The following is a 9,123-nucleotide window of genomic DNA, read 5'->3' on the forward strand; positions in this document are numbered from 1 at the left end:
TTGTTGGAGATGCTAATGGAAAGCACAGAGGAGGCTAGAAAGCTGCACCAGAATGTACAGATTGATTGGAGGTTGGTTAAGGAGGAAGTGGCAGATCTTCGTAAACCATATACCTACGAAAGTAAAGTTCACTCGCCCCTCCCTGGATATGCACGGGAAGAGACTATTTTCTATTCTCTCTTTCTGTGCAAGGAAAAATATTTTGGTAAACTGGGTGGCTGAGGGCCCCCCTGGACTTTAAAATTGTCACAGATTAATTATGGAATGTATTCCCCTTGACTTCCTTACAAATATGGTGCACCGAAAGGCCGAATTACTTCATAAAATATGGCAGCCCTTCTTGAATTATATGAATGCAGATATTTCGGCTATCCTAACAAGGGCTTTTATTTAATTGAGATTACGAACCTGGCTGGTCCGGGGTCCCTTGGGAGAGGAATCCCGCGCGAATACGGGTTTTGTTATATTTGATGTTAACACATTCCGAGCATGTATCTCACTCCTCAATTTCTATGTTATCCGTTGTTTTTTCTTCTTCTTTCTCTTATTTGAATAATGTAAGAGACTTAAATATACACTCTGGTTAGTTGTAGGTTAGATTAGTAGTTAGTTGAGTTTTGTTTTTTTTCTTTCTCGGTATTTTTCTTTTGTTAAATTTTGGTTATTATATATTTAAGATATCAATGTTTGTACTTGAGAGTTTTGTTTATTTTTGTAAACTTGTAAAAATGTTACATTTCTAACAAAAATATCTATTAAAAAAAAGTTTACTTGCATAGGTCAGGAGCAGCAGGTAAAGAGGTTACAATATTAAGAGACACAGGATCATCTCACTGTGTGATGCTTAAAGATGAGGAGCTGTGTACTTCTGAAGGACTATTTCCTGAAAAGGTACTGGTAATGGGAATTCACAGTGAGACAAGAAACGCCTTATTAGTGAGGTTAGAGTATCCAGATAAGGGTGGAGAATTCGTGGTAGGAGTGCTGGACAAACTCTCAGCTCCAGGAATACAAGTTGACCTTGCGAATGATATAGCTGATTTGCTGGTAGTAGTGCTGCCAATGGAGACTCAGGCAACTGACCTATTGCAGGACACATATCCTGGGAATTTTCCTGACTGTGTAGTAACAATGTCACAAAGTAATTAGCTGAAACAGGAGAGATCAAAGAGTACAGATAAGAAAGTTGAAGTTGAATTAGCAGAGACCCTGTTTGATCAGATAGTTTATACAAACCAGGAACAGATAGGTGACAAAGCAGTCCTTCAACTGAGTTGCACCAGAAATATGAAAATTTAAAGCAATTGTATCAAAAGGCATACACAGAAAAAAAATCTGAATGTATCCCTGGGAGGTACTAACCTAATTATGCATGAAGGAGATGTAAGAGATGCCGTTCTGATTAAGCAACATCCTTATAGGTACATTCCTCTAAAGTTGGCAGAAGTTCAAAAGTAGATTGAATGCACGTTCCAAGATAACATAATCAAAGTAAGTTACAGTGAGTGGAGCTCACTCATAGTAATGGTGCCAAAACCAGACGGTACCCAGCGGTTATGTGTGGACACAAAGTCAATTCAGTTACGAAAACTGATGCATATCCGATTCCATGTTTGAAAGACTCTGTTGAGAAGATGGGACAAGCAACTTACATTTCTAAGTTGGACTTGCTCAGAGGATACTGTCAGGTATCTTTGTCAGAAACAGCAAAGACAATTCAGCTTTCGTAACGCTGAATGGACTGTATCAGTTTAAAATCAAGCTATTTGGCAAGAAAAATGCGGCAGCCACATTTTAGAGACTAACCAATAAGGTCATTGCCGGACTACCCAACTGTGTCATATATATCGATGACCTGGTGATTTTTAGTCACACATGGAAGGAACATTTACAACATTTACCAGACATTAATCGATCAAATTTATAAGGCAGGCAGGCTTGGGGATAACCTTGGTTAAAAATGAATTTGCCAAAGACCAAGTCACCTTCCTGGGCCATGTTATTGGACATGGACAAAATGGCCCACGGGCTGCAAAAACAAGGATAATTGAGGAGTTTCCCAATCCATCAACAAAAAGAGCAGTACTACGGTTCCTGAGATTGAGTGGATTTTATCGAAAATTCGTACCAAAGTTTAGCAGTGTGGCTTCTCTACTCACTGAATTGCTAAAGAAATGTAGGAAGTTTCAGTGGACAGCAAACAGAAAGCATTTGACAGCCTCAAAGCTGTGTTAACCACTGCCCTGGTATTAGCCACACCTAACTATGCAAAGCCATTCAAGGTGGCTGTCGATGCAAGTGATGTGGGTGTTGGTGCTGTGCTCTTGCAGGCACATGATGAGAAGATAGAAAGCCTATCGGGTATTCCACCAGGAAATTGAACATTTATAAGCAGGAATATTCAATGGTTCAGAAGGAATCTTAGAGCTTGGTGTTGACATTACAACATTTCAGTGTTTATGTTACCAGTAATGTATCTGAGACAATCTTATACACTGATCATAACCCATTGAAGTTTGTGGAGAAATGTAAGGACAAAAATGCCAGACTGCTTAGATGGAACTTGTTGTTACAGCCATTCAATTTGAAAATTGTGCATGTGGTAGGATGGGAAAACATAATTGCCGACGCATTGTCGAGACTATAATGAGAAACTGAGGTGTTCGGTGACAGCAGTACGCTGGACTGAGACAGAATGTAGTTGTGCATGTTTACATGTTTATAGTCAACATAATGTATATGTGTGTTTTAGAGTGCTAACAATTTAGGTTTAAGGAGTTTTAAAATAAGCCATCTTCACATATTGATGTTCATTTTTTAAGGCGGGAGGTGTGATGCGGCTGCTTCTTTACCCAGGTTACGCTGTCCTTGGCTTTTTTACAGAGAGGTTATAAATAATACAGACTCTGAAAAGTCTGGGGATTGAAGGGTTTTAGGGCCAATTTGTTTATAGCTAACAGATACTGTCTCAGGCAGAAGGCTTTCAAGTTAAAAAAAAAAGACACTTGCACAATGAAAGGGGAGTGGCCAGTTCTCCCAACTCAACTTTTCTGTGGCCTTGGTTTAGGTTTTAGCAGGAGTGTGGAAAAAGCTGCTGGACCCAAAGATGAAGGTCCAGGCTGGTACTCTCTCTCTGACTTCTATCCTGTAAGACCCTATGTTTGGTTTTACCTTTTGTGCCAAGGGGTGTTCATGAGGATTGTTGCATGTATTGGGAACAGCATCATTAAGTTGCGATGATCTGTTGGGTTTTTGGAGAGGTTAGGTTATTCGGTATTCTGTTTTCTGTTGTTTGTGTTTCATTCAGTAATCTTGTAAATAAATTCTGCTTTGTTTAAAATTAAGTGGTTTGACCAACTGATTCTCTCCTGGAATATCCACTTACACCTGCTTAAAACAACTAGCAAAGTTAGGGTCTGAGCTACCTTCTTGAAATGTTTTGAGGGGGTCTGGCCTAGTCCCTAACAAGGTCTAGCAGCATCTGTGTTCTGATGAAGAGTCATAAGATTCAAAATGTTAACTCTTCTTTCTTTCCCAGATGTTGCCAGATCTGCTGAGTTTCACCAGTAATTTCTGTTTTTGATACATTACAATGTTTTATAGGAACAGTAGCAGATATTAATCATAACCAGGTAAATTTAAAGGCATTTTAAAAGCCGTTGACCATTACTTCAACCTGAAGAGCAGGAAAACTCTACAAAGGGCAAATTCAGCAGAAGGTTAGAAACCCCTGTATCAGTTTATTCATACATTTGTTGTGAGCTTTCCTGGCAAGACCAGCATTCATGTTCCACCCTTAATTATCCTGAATAAGTTGCTGGTGTGCTTTCATCTTGAGCCACTGCAGTGCTTGGAGTGTAGGATGCCCACAGTGCTGTTAGTTTAGTATTCAGGATTTTCATTCAGCAACAAAAAAAGGAGCAGTGATATTGTTCAAAAATAAGATGGTGGTGATAAACACTTAAAGCATTTATATAAAATTACTCTCAATATTTAGTGTAAGTGTTAAAATACTAAACAAATAAATGTACCATGAATATATTAGCCAAGCGTCCATAAATTTTATTAACAATAACCCCTAAACTATCATTTATTAAATATTAAAAAATAGTGACATAGATTAATATGGGAACAAGGATAAGAAGGAAGCACTGGGTTCATTTATAGAGAAATCACATTTAAAAATAGAGAGGTTTGTGAAACATATGTATAACTTCTGTTAGACTACAGTTAAGAGAATAAATTTGGTCTCCGTGTAATTAAAAATAAAAATAAGATGCAATTGAAAAGGCACAAAAATAGTTAGTAGCCTGATGCCAGAACAGAGAGGTTATTCTTGCTTGGCATATTGGATGCGTCGCTGCCTATGTAGTGCTTGAATGTTGGATGTGGCACATTGAATATCTGGGCCTGCACATCTCTCAAGACCTGTAATAAAAGTCAATTCCATGAAGTTTATTTCCATCACTACCATGCAGGACAGCCAATCACCTGTATAGTTTAAGTGTGTGAACCTTGCCATCCTTAAGCACTTCATATTTAAGAACTCCAAGAACTTTAGTAAGCTGCTTGTCTCCTTTGTACCAGGTGACTTCTGGTTCTGGATTACCTGCATAGCAAATAGATAATAACAAAATAAAGCTAAAACGTTTGTCAACATGTAAAGCACCAAAGAAATACAACCATTAACATATTGACAATCAGAATGACAATCAATATAACTCAAATAAATTACCCTACAACGACAATCACTGATATGTGTTGACCTAAACTCCACCTTCGTGTGCCATCCTGTGAGTGTCAATAAATTAGTCTTTAGTGCAAGAGGATTTGAGTTTGGAAGTAATGAAGACTTGCTTCAATTGAATAGACCCTACCTTTTATCTTAGCCTACATGGCACACCTTCCTCATTTCTGAAGAAGGGCTTATGCCCGAAACGTCAATTCTCCTGCTCCTTGGATGCTGCCCGACTTGCTGCCTTTTTCCAGCAACACATTTTTCAGCTCTGATCTCCAGCATCTGCAGTCCTCACTTTCAATTGAATAGAAACTTGGTTTGACCACACCTGGAGTTTTGTGTGTAATTTTGGTCTTCTTACCTCAAGAAAGGTATTTTGCCATAGAGGAACTACAATAACGGTTCTCTGTACTTGTTCCCGAGTTGATGGGACTGACTATGAAGAGAGATTGGGCGGCACGGTGGCACAGTGGGTGGGCGGCACGGTGGCACAGTGGGTGGGTGGCATGGTGGCATAGTGGTTAGCACTGCTGCCTCACAGCGCCAGAGACCCGGGTTCAATTCCCGCCTCAGGCGACTCTGGGGAGTTTGCACATTCTCCCCGTGTCTGCGTGGGTTTCCTCCGGGTGCTCCGGTTTCCTCCCACAGTCCAAAAAATGTGTTGGTCAGGTGAATTGGCCATGCTAAATTGCCCGTAGTGTTAGGTGAAGGGGTTAGGTGGGTGCGCTTCGGAGGGTCAGTGTGGACTTGTTGGGCTGAAGGGCCTGTTTCCACACTGTAAGTAATCTAATCTAACTGGACAAGTACTCTCTAGAGTTTTGAAGAATGAGAGATAGTCTCATTGAAACAAAATATTTAAGTATAGACATGGTAAGGTGCAGGTAAGATATTTCCTTGCTGGGGAGTCAAGAACCATGGGCGCAATTTAAAAAAAAGGAGGAAGCCACTTACGTCCAAGATGAGGAGAAACATTTTTATTCAGACAGTTGTGAACTTTTGAAATTCGCTACCACATAGGGCTGTGGAAGCTCAATCTTTGAGTATGTTAAAGGTAGAGATTGATAGATTTTTGATCACTAGTCGCGTCCAGAGTTATGGGAATGGGCTGGTTAAAAGGTATTGAAATGTTTGATCAACCTTGATTGAATAGAATGGTGTGGCAAGCTTGACTGGCTGGATGGCCTACTCCTGTTTCTATGTTACTATGAATCATGGGAAGATTTAACAAGACTACTCATGTAATTTAAAATAAGCTCTAGGGACCTGGCAGGGTGTATAACTCTAGCCGCACATGATGTGGATGTAGATGAATACTATGTTGTAAAACAGGTTTCTTATCACTTAGGTCCAGAAAGGCTCAGGTGAAAGCCAACTTACAATACAGATTAAAAAAAAAACACCTGTTTGAACCTAGTCACAGCAAATGGAGTTCCTTCGTCTGTACAAAGTATAGAAAAGACAATGCAATAACAATGGTAGCTTCCCTACTCAATTCCTCATTTAGAAGACTGTATTGGTGGAGTTGACAGTACCAGGCTTCTTACCAAAATTGATTTCTTAAAGGGATACTGCCAGGTTCCTTAAACACCCAGACGTAGATAATTAAAACAAAATTGTTCATAGGATGAGGGTGTCACTGGCAAGGCCAGCATTTATTGCCCATCCCTAATTGGTATTCATAACTTGGTGGTGATCTGCATTCTTAAACTGCCACAGTTCTTGTATGGTGGGGACACCCACTATGCTGTTAGAAAGGGAATTCCAGGATTTTGTCCGAGCAAGGGAGAAGGAATGGCAATTTGGTTCCAAGTCAAAATGGTGTGAGACTTGGTGGGGAATTTGCAAAAGGAGTGAATGTTTAATGTGGTGAATGGTTTACTGAATTAACTGACTGCTTTGATCTGAACTGTATAGGGTATCTTGAGTTGTGTTGGAGCTGCATACATCTAGGTAATTGGGGAATATTCCATCACGCTCCCCACTTGAGTCTTGTAGATGGTGGACTGGCTTTTGGTGAGTCAGGAGGTGAGTTAATGGTGAGAGAATTCCTAAATTCTGATCTGCTCTTTCAACCACAACATTTATATGGCTAGCCCAGTTCAGTTCCTGGTCAATGGTAACCACCACTGTGGAGGATGAGGTGATGGCAGTGGGATTGAATGTCAGGGGGCGATTTTCTCTTGTTGAAGGTGGCCATTGAGTGGCACTTATATATTAAAAATGTTGCTTGCCATTTATCAACCTAAGCCTCGATATTGCAGTGTGTGGAAATTGACTGCTTCAGTATCTGAGGAATCATAAATTATGCTGTCTATTGTGCAATTCCCAAATCTGACATTATGGTGGATTAAAGGTCATTGATGAAGTTGCTAAAATGGTTGAGCCTAATAAGCTATCCATCATTATGTCCTTACATTGTGATGAATGATATAGCCATATTCCCCTGTGCCAGGTATGACACAATTTTTTCCAAGGATCCTTAATGCCATAGGAAGTCAAATGCTGCCTTGAGGGCAAAGGTAATGACTCTCACTTTCAACACTGGAGTTTAGCTCTTTTGTCCATATTTGGACCAAGATTGTAATGAAGTCAGGGACTGAGTGACTGTGTAGAATCTAACTGGCTGCCAGTGGACAGATTATTACTTTGCAAGTACCGCTTGCTAACACTATCAATAACCACTTGCACCACTTTACTGATGAGAAGAGTGGACTGGCAATTGCTAGGATTATGTTTGTACTCATTCATCAGCTGAAGTGGGAAGGTAGGAGGTAATTAACAGGAGGTTTCATTGTCCTTCTTTGAGCTGATGTCATGTGGCTTCATGGGGTCCAGACTCAAAGCTGAGGACTTCCAGGGCAACTCTTTCCTGTTTGTGTATGGCCATGCCACCACTCCCAAACAGTTTGTCCGGCTAGTGAGACAGGACGTACCCAGGAACGGTGATGGTGGTGTCTAGGATATTTTCTGTTAGGTGTGATTCTGTGAGTATGGAAATGTCAGGCTATTCTTTGACTAGTCTATGAAGCATCCGTCCCAATTTTGTTAGTAAAGATGACTTTGCAGGGTTGACAGGGCTTAATTAGCCATTGTTAGTTACCGGGTGGGCTGCCTGGATCCATTGCTTTGTTTAGACAACATAGTGGTTTGATACAACTGAATGGCATGCTGCATTATTTTATAATAGCTTAAAGAGTTGACCAAATCATTCTGAATCTGTAATCATATGTAGGCTCGGCCAAATTACAGTGATACATTTTGTTTCCTAACGGACATTAGTAAGCCAATGTATTTTATGACAATTGACAATGGTTACATGGTCTTCATTAAACCAATTGTTAATTCCGTACTTTATTGATTTCAAATTTCACCATGTGCCACAGTAGGATTTGAAATCATCCCTCCACGGTTTACTAGCCCAGTGACATTCCCATGACACTATCCGCTCATTTTCACAATACATCATTAATTTTGTTCTTATAAATTTAGAAAATCTCATTGATGGACTTTTTTTAACTAAAATTAATATAGAGACAAAGTATATAATTGGTCATATTGATAACTGGGTAAAACATTTATACTTCTGTTGTGACGTGTGAAATTGTGGAACTAGAGAAGGATGATGCATTCCTTCAAATTTGGTTGTAACAATACTGGAGAGTGAAAGGTGCACCCTGGAGTCATGAAGTCTACTTATAAGAGTAACCAATGACATTATCTGTTGTGAAAATAATAAGGGAAATTTGACACAGTTGAAAGTTTTGGACAAGGAGACTGGGACATCTTAGTTAACTGCAAAAGAAAACGATGGACAATAAGTGTTCTGGTTAGAAATATTGAAAGTGGAATCTGAGCAAAGTACAACAGTAATGCACAGGAAGAAGCATAAACAGAAAGATAAATCACTTATTTTCAGTCTGCAACATAATGAAACTAATGAGAAGGAGAAAAGATACAGAAAAAAATGTATTGACAAATTGTTTATTCACTGTGGAGAGTTCAAATAGTTGTAAACACAATCCAAAATTTAGAAAGTTAGAAAAAACCCTTAGAATAGAAAGGAATACAGGAGTTGGGAGGTCATGTTGCGGCTGTACAGGACATTGGTGAGGCCATTGTTGGAAGATTGTTTAGATTAGATTACTTAGATTAGATTAGATTACTTACAGTGTGGAAACAGGCCCTTCGGCCCAACAAGTCCACACCGACCCGCCAAAGCGTAACCCACCCATACCCCTACATTTACCCCTTTACCTAACACTACGGGCAATTTAGCATGGCCAATTCACCTGACTTGCATATCTTTGGACTGTGGGAGGAAACCGGAGCCCCCGGAGGAAACGCACGCAGACACGGGGAGAACGTGCAAACTCCACACAGTGAGT

General features: G+C 39.9%; 1 protein-coding gene and 1 long non-coding RNA gene across 2 annotated transcripts in view; one reads left to right on the forward strand and one right to left on the reverse strand.

The window, feature by feature from the left end:
- malt1 (MALT paracaspase 1) overlaps window positions 1-9,123 on the forward strand; it is a 136,264-nt gene that overhangs the window by 10,051 nt on the left and 117,090 nt on the right. The gene's annotated exons all lie outside the window — the stretch shown is intronic.
- The window catches only part of LOC122541941, a 35,933-nt gene that overhangs the window by 9,308 nt on the left and 17,502 nt on the right, over window positions 1-9,123 (reverse strand). The window contains exon 3 of the long non-coding RNA XR_006309727.1: window positions 4,492-4,609. This is a non-coding gene — a long non-coding RNA (uncharacterized LOC122541941). The remainder of the gene's footprint in view (window positions 1-4,491; window positions 4,610-9,123) is intronic.

The sequence above is a fragment of the Chiloscyllium plagiosum genome, chromosome 1 (assembly GCF_004010195.1).
Source record: "Chiloscyllium plagiosum isolate BGI_BamShark_2017 chromosome 1, ASM401019v2, whole genome shotgun sequence".
Lineage (NCBI taxonomy): Eukaryota > Metazoa > Chordata > Chondrichthyes > Orectolobiformes > Hemiscylliidae > Chiloscyllium > Chiloscyllium plagiosum.